Raw genomic sequence first — 10,216 nt, forward strand, 5'->3', positions numbered from 1 at the left:
AGCATTGTAGAAAAAATAACCCGCTATACATTTTTTAACATTTATTTTTAGTACAATCATGTACTTTACCTTAAAGTTGGATATTGAGAACACGTCATATCAAACAGGATATTAAAAACTGTTTAAACCGTTTTGTAAAATACTATAGTCACATTCACTATATTTAATTTTTTCTGACGGGCAAGCAGATACTCATAAAATATTTTTAGGTCACTTAGCAGAGTCACTCAGGTGACCTATTGCAAATGGTCTTCGTCTGTCGTCGTGCGTAGTCAATAGTACTAGTGCGTCGTGAATTAACAATTTTACATTGTTTCTTCTTAAAAACTACACGACCAATTATTATCATTTTAAGTTGGAAGTATCTCTAGGATAAGAAATTCATAAATTGGGAAATTTATGACCATCCCACCCCAGGGTCTCATTAATTGAGCCAAATAAGCAAAAAAAGGGTGAATTTTTATAAAATCATCTTATCTTATCCCACACATGTTGGAGAAAAAAAAACTAAATGCAAGATAAAATGAATATGATTGGCCATGAAGCCAAAATAGTGTATTTCATTCATATGGTCGGGCATATATGGACATATACCTGTGGTAAAAATGTAATAAAGCTTAGAAAGTCTTCTTCTTCACTCCCAAATACATGTACAAATTAGGAAAACAATATGCGCGGCCAATATGGTCATATAATGTATAATTGGTTGTTTACGGTTGTTATATATAATTTACAATGTTATAGTTATATCTTTCGTGTCAAGTTCGGAATGGCGATCTTGTAAAAATTTTAAAACATGAAAACCAAGCTTTTTACCTAAAGAATTCAATATTTCGCACCTGGAGCTAGAATATAAATAATCTGAGATTTTTCTGACTATTGCCAATCCCTCCTCCTCCCCTTACGAATACCTTTTTTCAGACAGTAAATTCGGATTAGAGTTTATACTAAAAAATGAAGCAATGGGACTCTCTGGCAGGATCAACCTAAGGGCTACGGTACTCGGTCTACCGTCAAGGCCTATGCCTGATCTAGAGGCCTCTTGTTCAGTTGACTTTTTTTTTTCAAAAAAGACAGTCTACCACATAAGATACAAATTGTGGTGGTACAATGAATAAAAACAATTATGAAACTCTTTTATTAAGAATGGATGAATATTATAACATTTAATTGCCAGTTGTGTTTCAAAAACATAAACATAAATTTCACAAAAATGACGTATAACTTCAACGACCTTGTCAGCAAATACAATCTTCCACTGGGTCGCATGCTGACTGACGTTTTTCATACTAATTGTTAGACCATTATGATAATTAATCACCTAATGGTCTACGGACTTTTCCAGTTTTTTTCCCGATTACGACAAAGAGCACAATGCGGGTGTGACCGGACAGCAGAGGATACTCACTCCTCCTAGGCACCTGATCCTACCTTTATATTTTTAGAGGTCCGTGTTGCTCTGCTTTGAATTTGAATTTCGTTTTATAGATTTTTGAGATGGTTAACGGTTTGTTATTGTCATTTTAGCATAAATAGAGAGGTAATTAACAATAAGTAGCATAATGTTAGTGACTTTTATCTGATTAACGTGTGTTCGCATTTATCATTTTCAGTTTAAACATCGTGTATCAAAACAAAGGCAACCTGAAATAAATACGACAAAATTTGTATCGTACTGTATGTTATAGATTAGTGAACTGAGCTTGAAATAATCGACCAATTTGGGGCTCTAATGAGTGATGTATTTGATCATAAACAATGCGTACACGAATGAATTAGTTACGTAACGGAGAATTACGAAATTCTTTAATTAAATCATAGTTCAATGCATGTATGAAGTAATTAACCAGATTTGATAAATTTAAAAAATGATTATAAGATTATTTTTGAATACATCAGGAAGTTATCTGCCTGAAAAAAAAAACAAACCAGGTTTTAAATATTAATGCTCTTATTAATGGATAATGTAGATGTTATTTTCATCCCTTACTTTAATCTTACTTAAAAGTTTAAGGTCACAGAAGGATGCCCCCCTTCTCGCCTGATTTACACCATCGTTTGTCAGAATTTCAGACTGTTTTTCATCAACGTATAATGCATTCTAGACTGTAATATGGCTCTGAACACGTTGAGCAATCAACTCTAGATCTAAATTGAGCAAACAACAAAAAGTTGTTTGAAGATTAAAAAAAGGGTGTTTATCTTGCCATAATTTTTGTGGTAATTCTTGGTATCCTTTTTTTTATAAGCCACATATTTTACAGGTATATCATAAATGAAAAATAAACAAGAAATACTGACGAGATCTCATCTATAAAAGAGTCAAAACTAGATATTACAGTAGTTTTTCACAAATAAAAATTTCAGTAGGAACTCAAAATATGTGTCCGAGTGGTAGAAGCACAAAGCAATTAAATTATGTATAATATATTGATTATGGGTTAAAAAATAAAGCCATTTTATGCAATTTAATACTATACATAAGATGAGACCAAAAAATGATTTAATGATTTTTTAATTAACTATATTTCATTGACAATTTACCCGGGAAAATGCTGACAGGAAAAAAGTACTTCAAGAGTCAAGTAAGTACTTTGGAAAAACGAGAAAACTTTGAAATTAAAATGCTTAGATATATCTTATCATTTTAATTTTTCGAAATGCGCCTCCATTTTTCTTTTCATCATATGATTTTAAATGAAAAGTAATATTTCTTGAATTTTGGAGAAAAGTTTGTTGGTATTAGTTTTATTGCTACATTGAATATATATTATGTAAGTTTTTGGAGTGTATTTTCATTGAATACAAGGAAAAACCCATATACTATTAAAGAGAACCATGAAATGTCAAATTCGCATTAAAGACATCAAATACATATAGTTATCTACTAGATATAACGTGAGTCAAGTTTGGCCCCCATAATTAGCAGTATTCAAAATGTTTCTAGATAAATGTTATATTTTGAATATCGATGCATGTTCTCGATTTTTTTTTGCACTCACAGGCAGTATATGACGTCTAAAATGACGCTACTTTTGTAATGTATCAAAAATCTGTCAAAATCTGACATTATTCTTATCTTTCTTTAAATGAGAAATAAAGAGCAATTCTTTGAACAAGAATAATTTTTTTGTCACTCGTAAGTCTTGGACATACATGTATACATCTTTGATGAAAATATTTTGTTTGTTTAAGGTGGCTCTATACACCATTTTTTGATGACGCAATGAAAAATTAAAATATTAACAAAACTGATAATTTTTTTTCAGAATCCCATACATACACTGTAAATGTATTTTCAATACTAAAAATATGTTGACATAAACCAGCGTATGCCTATCAAAACCCCTTAATAGTGTCATTTTTAGAACTTCATTTTTATGCCTTTTTATAGAGTAGGTCTTTGCTCCATATCTTTGTCATAGTCTAATTAAGGTCTAATGTAAAACAAACCGATCTGGAACAACAAAAACGTGTTGATCCACTATACATTAAATTCATCATTTTGTATCCTAACAATGAAACGTTTTTGAAAAATAATACAAGTCCGTAAATATATTCGTAGTCAAAGTCCCATATAGCATTTAAAAAAAACACACTTTGTTGTGACTAAAATGGTTCAGTGGTTAGAGCACCAGACATTAGGTAAACTAATAAAACAATGTTTTTGGAGGTTGTTGGTTCGATACCACAAAAACTTTAATGCAATATTTTTTTCTTAACGTTTGTTACATATTCAAAATTACTGATTATGGTTAGAAATTTTGCATTTGCAAGCATGTATTATAACATTATCAAATAGATTAAACTGAAAATAAATGAATTTGAAATTGTATTTTACGACTAATCCAAAATATTTTTCTATCAAAATAAATGGCGCGTTACAACCATAATTAAATTATAGAATGATATTTATTTAAAGGCTGTATAGTTTAAAAACTTAGTAGTTTTCAAATAAATGGTCATATCAATGCAAATGTAAAAGATCCTTTGCATTCATTATTTACAATTATTTGTACTAGTATATGATTCCAATTTTGATATTTTTTGTTTGTAATATAAAATTTTCCTTTTTTAGCTCACCTGAGCTGAAAGCTCATTTGAGCTCTTCTGATAACATTTTGTCTGTACGTCTCTCTGTCTGTAAATATTTCACATTTTCGACATCTTCTCCAGAACCACTAAGCCAGTCTCAACCAAACTTGATACAAAGCACCCTTAGGCAAAGGGGATTCAACGTTGTGAAAATGAAGGACAAAGCCCTTTTAAAGGGGAAATAATTAGAAATTATTGAAAATTTTCGTGAAATTTTCAAAAAAAAATTCTTCTCAAGAACTCGTTGGCCAGGAAAGCTGAAAATTATATGGAAGCATCCTCAGGTAGTGTAAATTTAAAGTTGTGAAAATCATTACCCCCATGGGTAGTGTGGGGCAACAATGGGGGTTAAAATTTAACATAAGAATATATAAAGTAAATCTTTAAAAATCTTCTCAGAAAACAATCTGCCAGAAAATTTGAAACTCATGTGGATGAACCATCATGTTGTGTAGATTCGAAGTTGTGAAAAATCATGACCCCCGGGGGTAGGGTGGGGCCACTTTTTTACATAGGAATATATAGAGTAAATTTTTAAAAATTTTCTCAAAAACTAATCAGCCATGAAAGCTGAAACTTGTGTGGAAACATTCCAAGGTAGTGTTAATTCACAGTTGTGAAAATCATGACCCCCGAGGGTAGGGTGAGGCCACAATGGGGAGGGTCGAATTTCTACATAAGAATATATTGAGTAATTTTTTAAAACTCTTCTCCTCAAACAACAATCAGCCAAAAAGCTGAAACTTGTATGGATGTATCCTCAGGTAATGTGGATTTAAACTTGTGAAAATCAAGACCCCAAGAAGTAGGGTGGGTCCACAATGATGGGTCGAGTTTCTACATTGAAATATAGAGTAAATCTTTAAAAGTCTTTTTTATAGAAACAAATCAACTAGAAAGCTGAAACTCATGTGGAAGTATCCTCAAGTTGTGTAGATATAAGGTTGTTAAAATCATTACCCCTGGGAGGTTAGGTTGGGCCACAATGGGGGGGGGGGGGTCAATTTTGATTGATTTAAGATTTAAAAATTCATTTTCTTAGAAACCAATTGGCCAGAAAAGCTTAAGCTTGTGTGGAAGCATCCTCAGGTAGGGTGAATTCAAAAGTGTTCAGATCCCCGGTGGTAAGATGGGGGTCACAACGGGGGGGGGGGGGGGGGGGAGAGGATTTTTACATAGCAAGATATAGAGAGAAATCTTTAAAAATCTTCTTCTAAAAAACTTTTGTTTAGAAAAGATGTAACTTTAGTGGAAGCAACTTCATATAGTGAATATTCAAATACGTTAAATTCAAAATTTTGAGGAGTAGGATGGGGCCACATTGGGGATCCAATTGTACAAAGGAAAGCATTTTAATTGCTTACAAAATTGGAAATGTAATTACATATGGTTTTACCTTATATGCAAGCATTTTGCCATATTGCTGATTCTTTGAAATTGTTGAGACTCTGGCCCCAGGATGATTCTTGGGCCTCAAAATGGGTTCAGAGATTGATGTAGATTTATATCCCATATATAAACAATTGTTTAGGATCTTTTTAAGAACAAAATGCTCAAGATGTGATTTGATTGTAAATTCAACAAGATAGACGAGGGACTTGGTTATAAACATAAGAATATTCAGTGGGAAAATGAATTTTTATTTATAAAGGATCGACATGATTGTATTATACCACATTGTCCAAATATTTTGTATTATGTCTACATTAAGCTCATTTTATTATGCCTATTGTTGCTCAGGTGAGCGATGTGGCCCGTGGGCCTCTTGTCATTTGAATGATGCAAGTCTGAATATTCTTATAATGTTTTGTAAATTACTTCAAGTTAACAATTGAGTGAAGCTCATCAAAGGAAATCATGGTCCTTTGACATAATTGAGAGTCATTGAGTTGAATTTTGGGGCGAATTTAAGGAAATTTTTAAAAAGTCTAATAGAATTTCTCTAGACTCAGATTAGAGAAGTATTTAAGATTTTATCTGCAGAAGAAGAGCTTTACGTGGCTATTTTCAACTTTAACGGAAGTTTAATTGTATAATGCTTGTCAATACATGATATGTTTCAAGGATAAAGAAATTGGAATGCCTTGACTTATAATTAATCCTTCTAACCGAATTCTCCGCTACTATGCACAGACGTACACTGCCTTTTGGGAAGAGAAAATGAAAATTTTTCCTTTTCTCCACAACAAATTTGATCTCGCTACGTGAGTCGTCCACTTTTTCCGCAGATAAAAAAAACCAGCTCCGAAAAGTAATTTGACATATTTTAAAAGACATATTTATATCAATACTCACAGAATAAAATGTAGATAAGTTCCAAAAATGGATAATTGACACATGCGTTGCATAGATCTTAAGGAAAACGTAACGTTTCAAATGTATCATACGGCGTGTTGCAGTGTGACATCAACCTTACATTTAAATTTATAGTATTTGATATAATAAAAAGCATCAAGATCAAATAAATAAAAAGAATGAATTCGTTGAAAATACCACCTATACTTTTCTTTATGACTTATTTTCTAGTTTCACACTGACTGTTACATTTTTTTATTTTTCATAACTGTGACATAACTTTTGGATAACCCTAGGCCTTGTATAAATTGTCAGCAAGACATTTCTTTAGGATCAATCCTTTTATAGATTGTCTGCAGGTAATCACTCATCCAGATATTTCCTGAAACATAAGCTAACCAATCAGTGAATAGAGTCATAACGTCATAAATTACAGTCAAATACTTTGACGCCAAGGATGAAGTCAACCTGTTGGTGTACTGTAGTTGCGTCATCACGTGGACTTGATGCTTGCTTTATGAAGATGGAACATAATGTAGCCTATACACTTAAAAAAAGAGATCAAACAGAGAAAGGGATGATTAAAATAAGATAATAAAATTTAGTTACAGACCATAGACAGCATATTCAGTACACATCATATAGTAAGCCCCAACTGACTAAAAGGTTCATATGCATGTCTGACATTATTGTAAAATGTAGGCGGCAAGGACCTTTATTTACTGGCAAATAATAAAAATCTACATGACTTGAAGAAGTAGATCGGAATGAGCAAGTTGACGTTCGAAAGTGATAGACATGTACATTGTTTAAAATAACCCAAATACACATATATGATAAGTTTTAGAGTAAATCATTTTTTCAAATGATAGTTCATCATGAGCAGAAATTGTACAAAAATGATAGAAATAAAAAAATTCTTATACCTTTAGAAATTGAAAAATGCATTAAAAGGAGCTTATGTTTAAAAGGGGACCACTGATTTTTTTTATCAGTGCAACTTAGACTCCGCAGTAGCGCAGTGTACAATACACTCGCTTCACATCGCTGCGACTGTGGTTGTACGTGATGGGGTATTACTTTTCTCCGGGTACTCCGGCTTCCTCCCACATCAATGACTCCCTCACGCTTACCTCCGTACCAACAAGAGGTACCAATATAAGTTTGGAACTTGTTTATCAATCGTTATAAAATAATTAAAGTGTTGTTCGGTTCAGTTCAGTCATCGAGACAAAGCGCGCTTCTATTTTATCACTATCTGGATACTAGACACTTCCACACAGTGAAAGGACTTGATGTTTTCAACCGCTGCACGAAAAGCCAAGAAAAATTAATCAATGATTCTTCAGATTTCAGATCGTCTGCGTCTGTAGCAGTACATTGCAACTGACATTAAGTTTCTCAGATATGAACGGTATATAGATTGTAGCAAAGATACGCCGTAAGTAAGGGTATAGGCTGAAATATGTTTACAAAGACTCAGAATGACAACAAGGATCCCTGTATACAAATGCCTTTCATTAGGTTGAAGAAATCTAATAACTATCACAGAAACAGCGTTTGCTCGTACGAACCACAAGAACTCGAATACTATCCATGAAATCCACCCAAGCTCAATGGAATTAACTTTAATCACATGTTCATGGGGATCTTTAACACATTAAATACAAACTATAGCCTTATTTTAAAATTACACCGAAAAAAGAAACCTGTTATTTTTTTACATGCATTAACGAACGTTTACTCTTCCAGTTTTAATATCATGCTTGAAACATTAATACATAGAGTTTTCGTTCTTGTCATGTTGGATCATGTTGGATCTAATCTTACCTTCACTGTAAATATGCTACAAATTATCTCCTAGACGCTTACGTGGTCGTCCAGCCTCGCATGGATACTTATTAAATTTTTAACATAATTTCATATTGCTCTTCCTTCAAAGTGTAGAAAAGAAGCATATTGAATATTTTTTTTTATAAGAAAAAAATGCTAAACAATTTGATTTAAGACAATAGTGAATTGTACCGATAGTTTTTCAAGCAACTGGTTAATTGCATTAGTGGATAAATCTATCACAGACACACTGACAAAGTGACTTCAGCCAAATATCTATCTTGTATAAAGATGTTCCAACTTATAGGTCGTATACTCTGACTGAAAAAATTGAACTATACACAAATACAACCGATAAAGGGTTGTAAAAACCAACATCCTGAAGAAAAAGCCGACTAAATTTTGTTCTGGTTTATTTCGCATGAAGAGTGTATGTCGTGAAACAGATCAAGTTATATATTTTGCTAAAATGAATATACCGTAATATATTCCTTGTTTAAAATGAGTCGAGTAAAGCACGATATACAGAATAGACCGTCTCTTGTGGCCTGAATGACTTTTTTCTTTTGAAAAATGTCGTTTAGAGCTAACAGCGTCATTGAGTTGAATACAGTTGAAGCTTTACCATAGTTCGTCGAATCACATTTATCGCTTTATTTTGAGGAGGAACCATTGTTGCCTTTTTACCATAATTTTCCTCGTTTGTCCGTCTTTTAAGTCTTCAAATGTAAAATGTATGCAAACATTTTCCCATATCGGATCAGATACTTTACTTACATGTAATTGAATAATATCCTTAGCAATGTTAGCCAAGCATGCTTTTTTTTTATGTTTTTATACATGTAAATGACAATTTTGATTAGATTCAGATCAGCTATTGTCTTCTCTTATAGTAACATAGTTCATGAATCTCACAAATTATCCAAGACATCGTTTGGTCAAATTTGATATTTACAACATTCTAAAGAGGAATACATCATTTTATTCTGCGTCAGATTTTAAGGCATGTAAAATCACATTAACATTTGCACTAGTATCCATCAGCCGGACTCAGTAATGGATGTCTAAATAATGATCGCTGATTCTCTGTGTCACCAAGCAATGGGGCAATTTCCCACGTCTATTCATTACCAAATGATTGTTTAAAAAGGTAAAATTACGTGAGCTTTCAAACTTTTCTCTTTGGCAAATTACATGTATGAATTAAAAGTTCATATTAATTTTGTGGCAATATCAAAGTTTTAGGATCACGGAAAATGAGTTTAAAGGGGCATGGTCACGATTTTGGTCAAATTGTAAATTGCTGTTTTTATTATCTACAATGCTTTAGAAATGCGTTTCTAATAATCAAATCAAATTTGAGTGTCAGTCGTAGAAATATAAGCAAGATACAGAGCTCGCAATTCTTTGTCATGTAAACAAGGCTCTGCCCTCTTTTTGTTTACATAGGTTCAAAATACCTGTAAAAATTCTTTTTCAAGCTAATTTGTCTATTTTCTTTTTCATTTTAAGCATAAATAAACTTTTCCTAGAGTCAAAACACATTCAGATTAGGTTTAAAACTAGAATTTTCACTTCAAAATTTAAAACGTGTAACATACAAAAGCTTTGTTTACATAGCAAAGAATTGTAAGTTCGATAACTTGCCTATAACTAAACGACTGGCACTCAAATTTTGTTTGCCTATTAGAAATGCCTTACTGAAACATTGTAAACATTAAAATCGGAAATATGAATTTTAAGACATAATCGTGACCATGCCCCTGTAAATATTATCTCCAAATGAAACAAGAAATCACATTGACGCAAGCGTTAAACGGGCCGCAAAAATATACATGTAATTGTTGTTTGAATCATCATTGGTTGTTAACATAAAAACACAGAACGAAGAAGAAAATAAAGAGTTGGTTGTACTAACTTTAATGGTAGATTTTGATTTCAATTACTATATTTTAAGCAACATGTTTTGAAGTTTAACATTTTACTATAAATA

Source organism: Crassostrea angulata, chromosome 7 (assembly GCF_025612915.1).
Source record: "Crassostrea angulata isolate pt1a10 chromosome 7, ASM2561291v2, whole genome shotgun sequence".
NCBI lineage: Eukaryota > Metazoa > Mollusca > Bivalvia > Ostreida > Ostreidae > Magallana > Magallana angulata.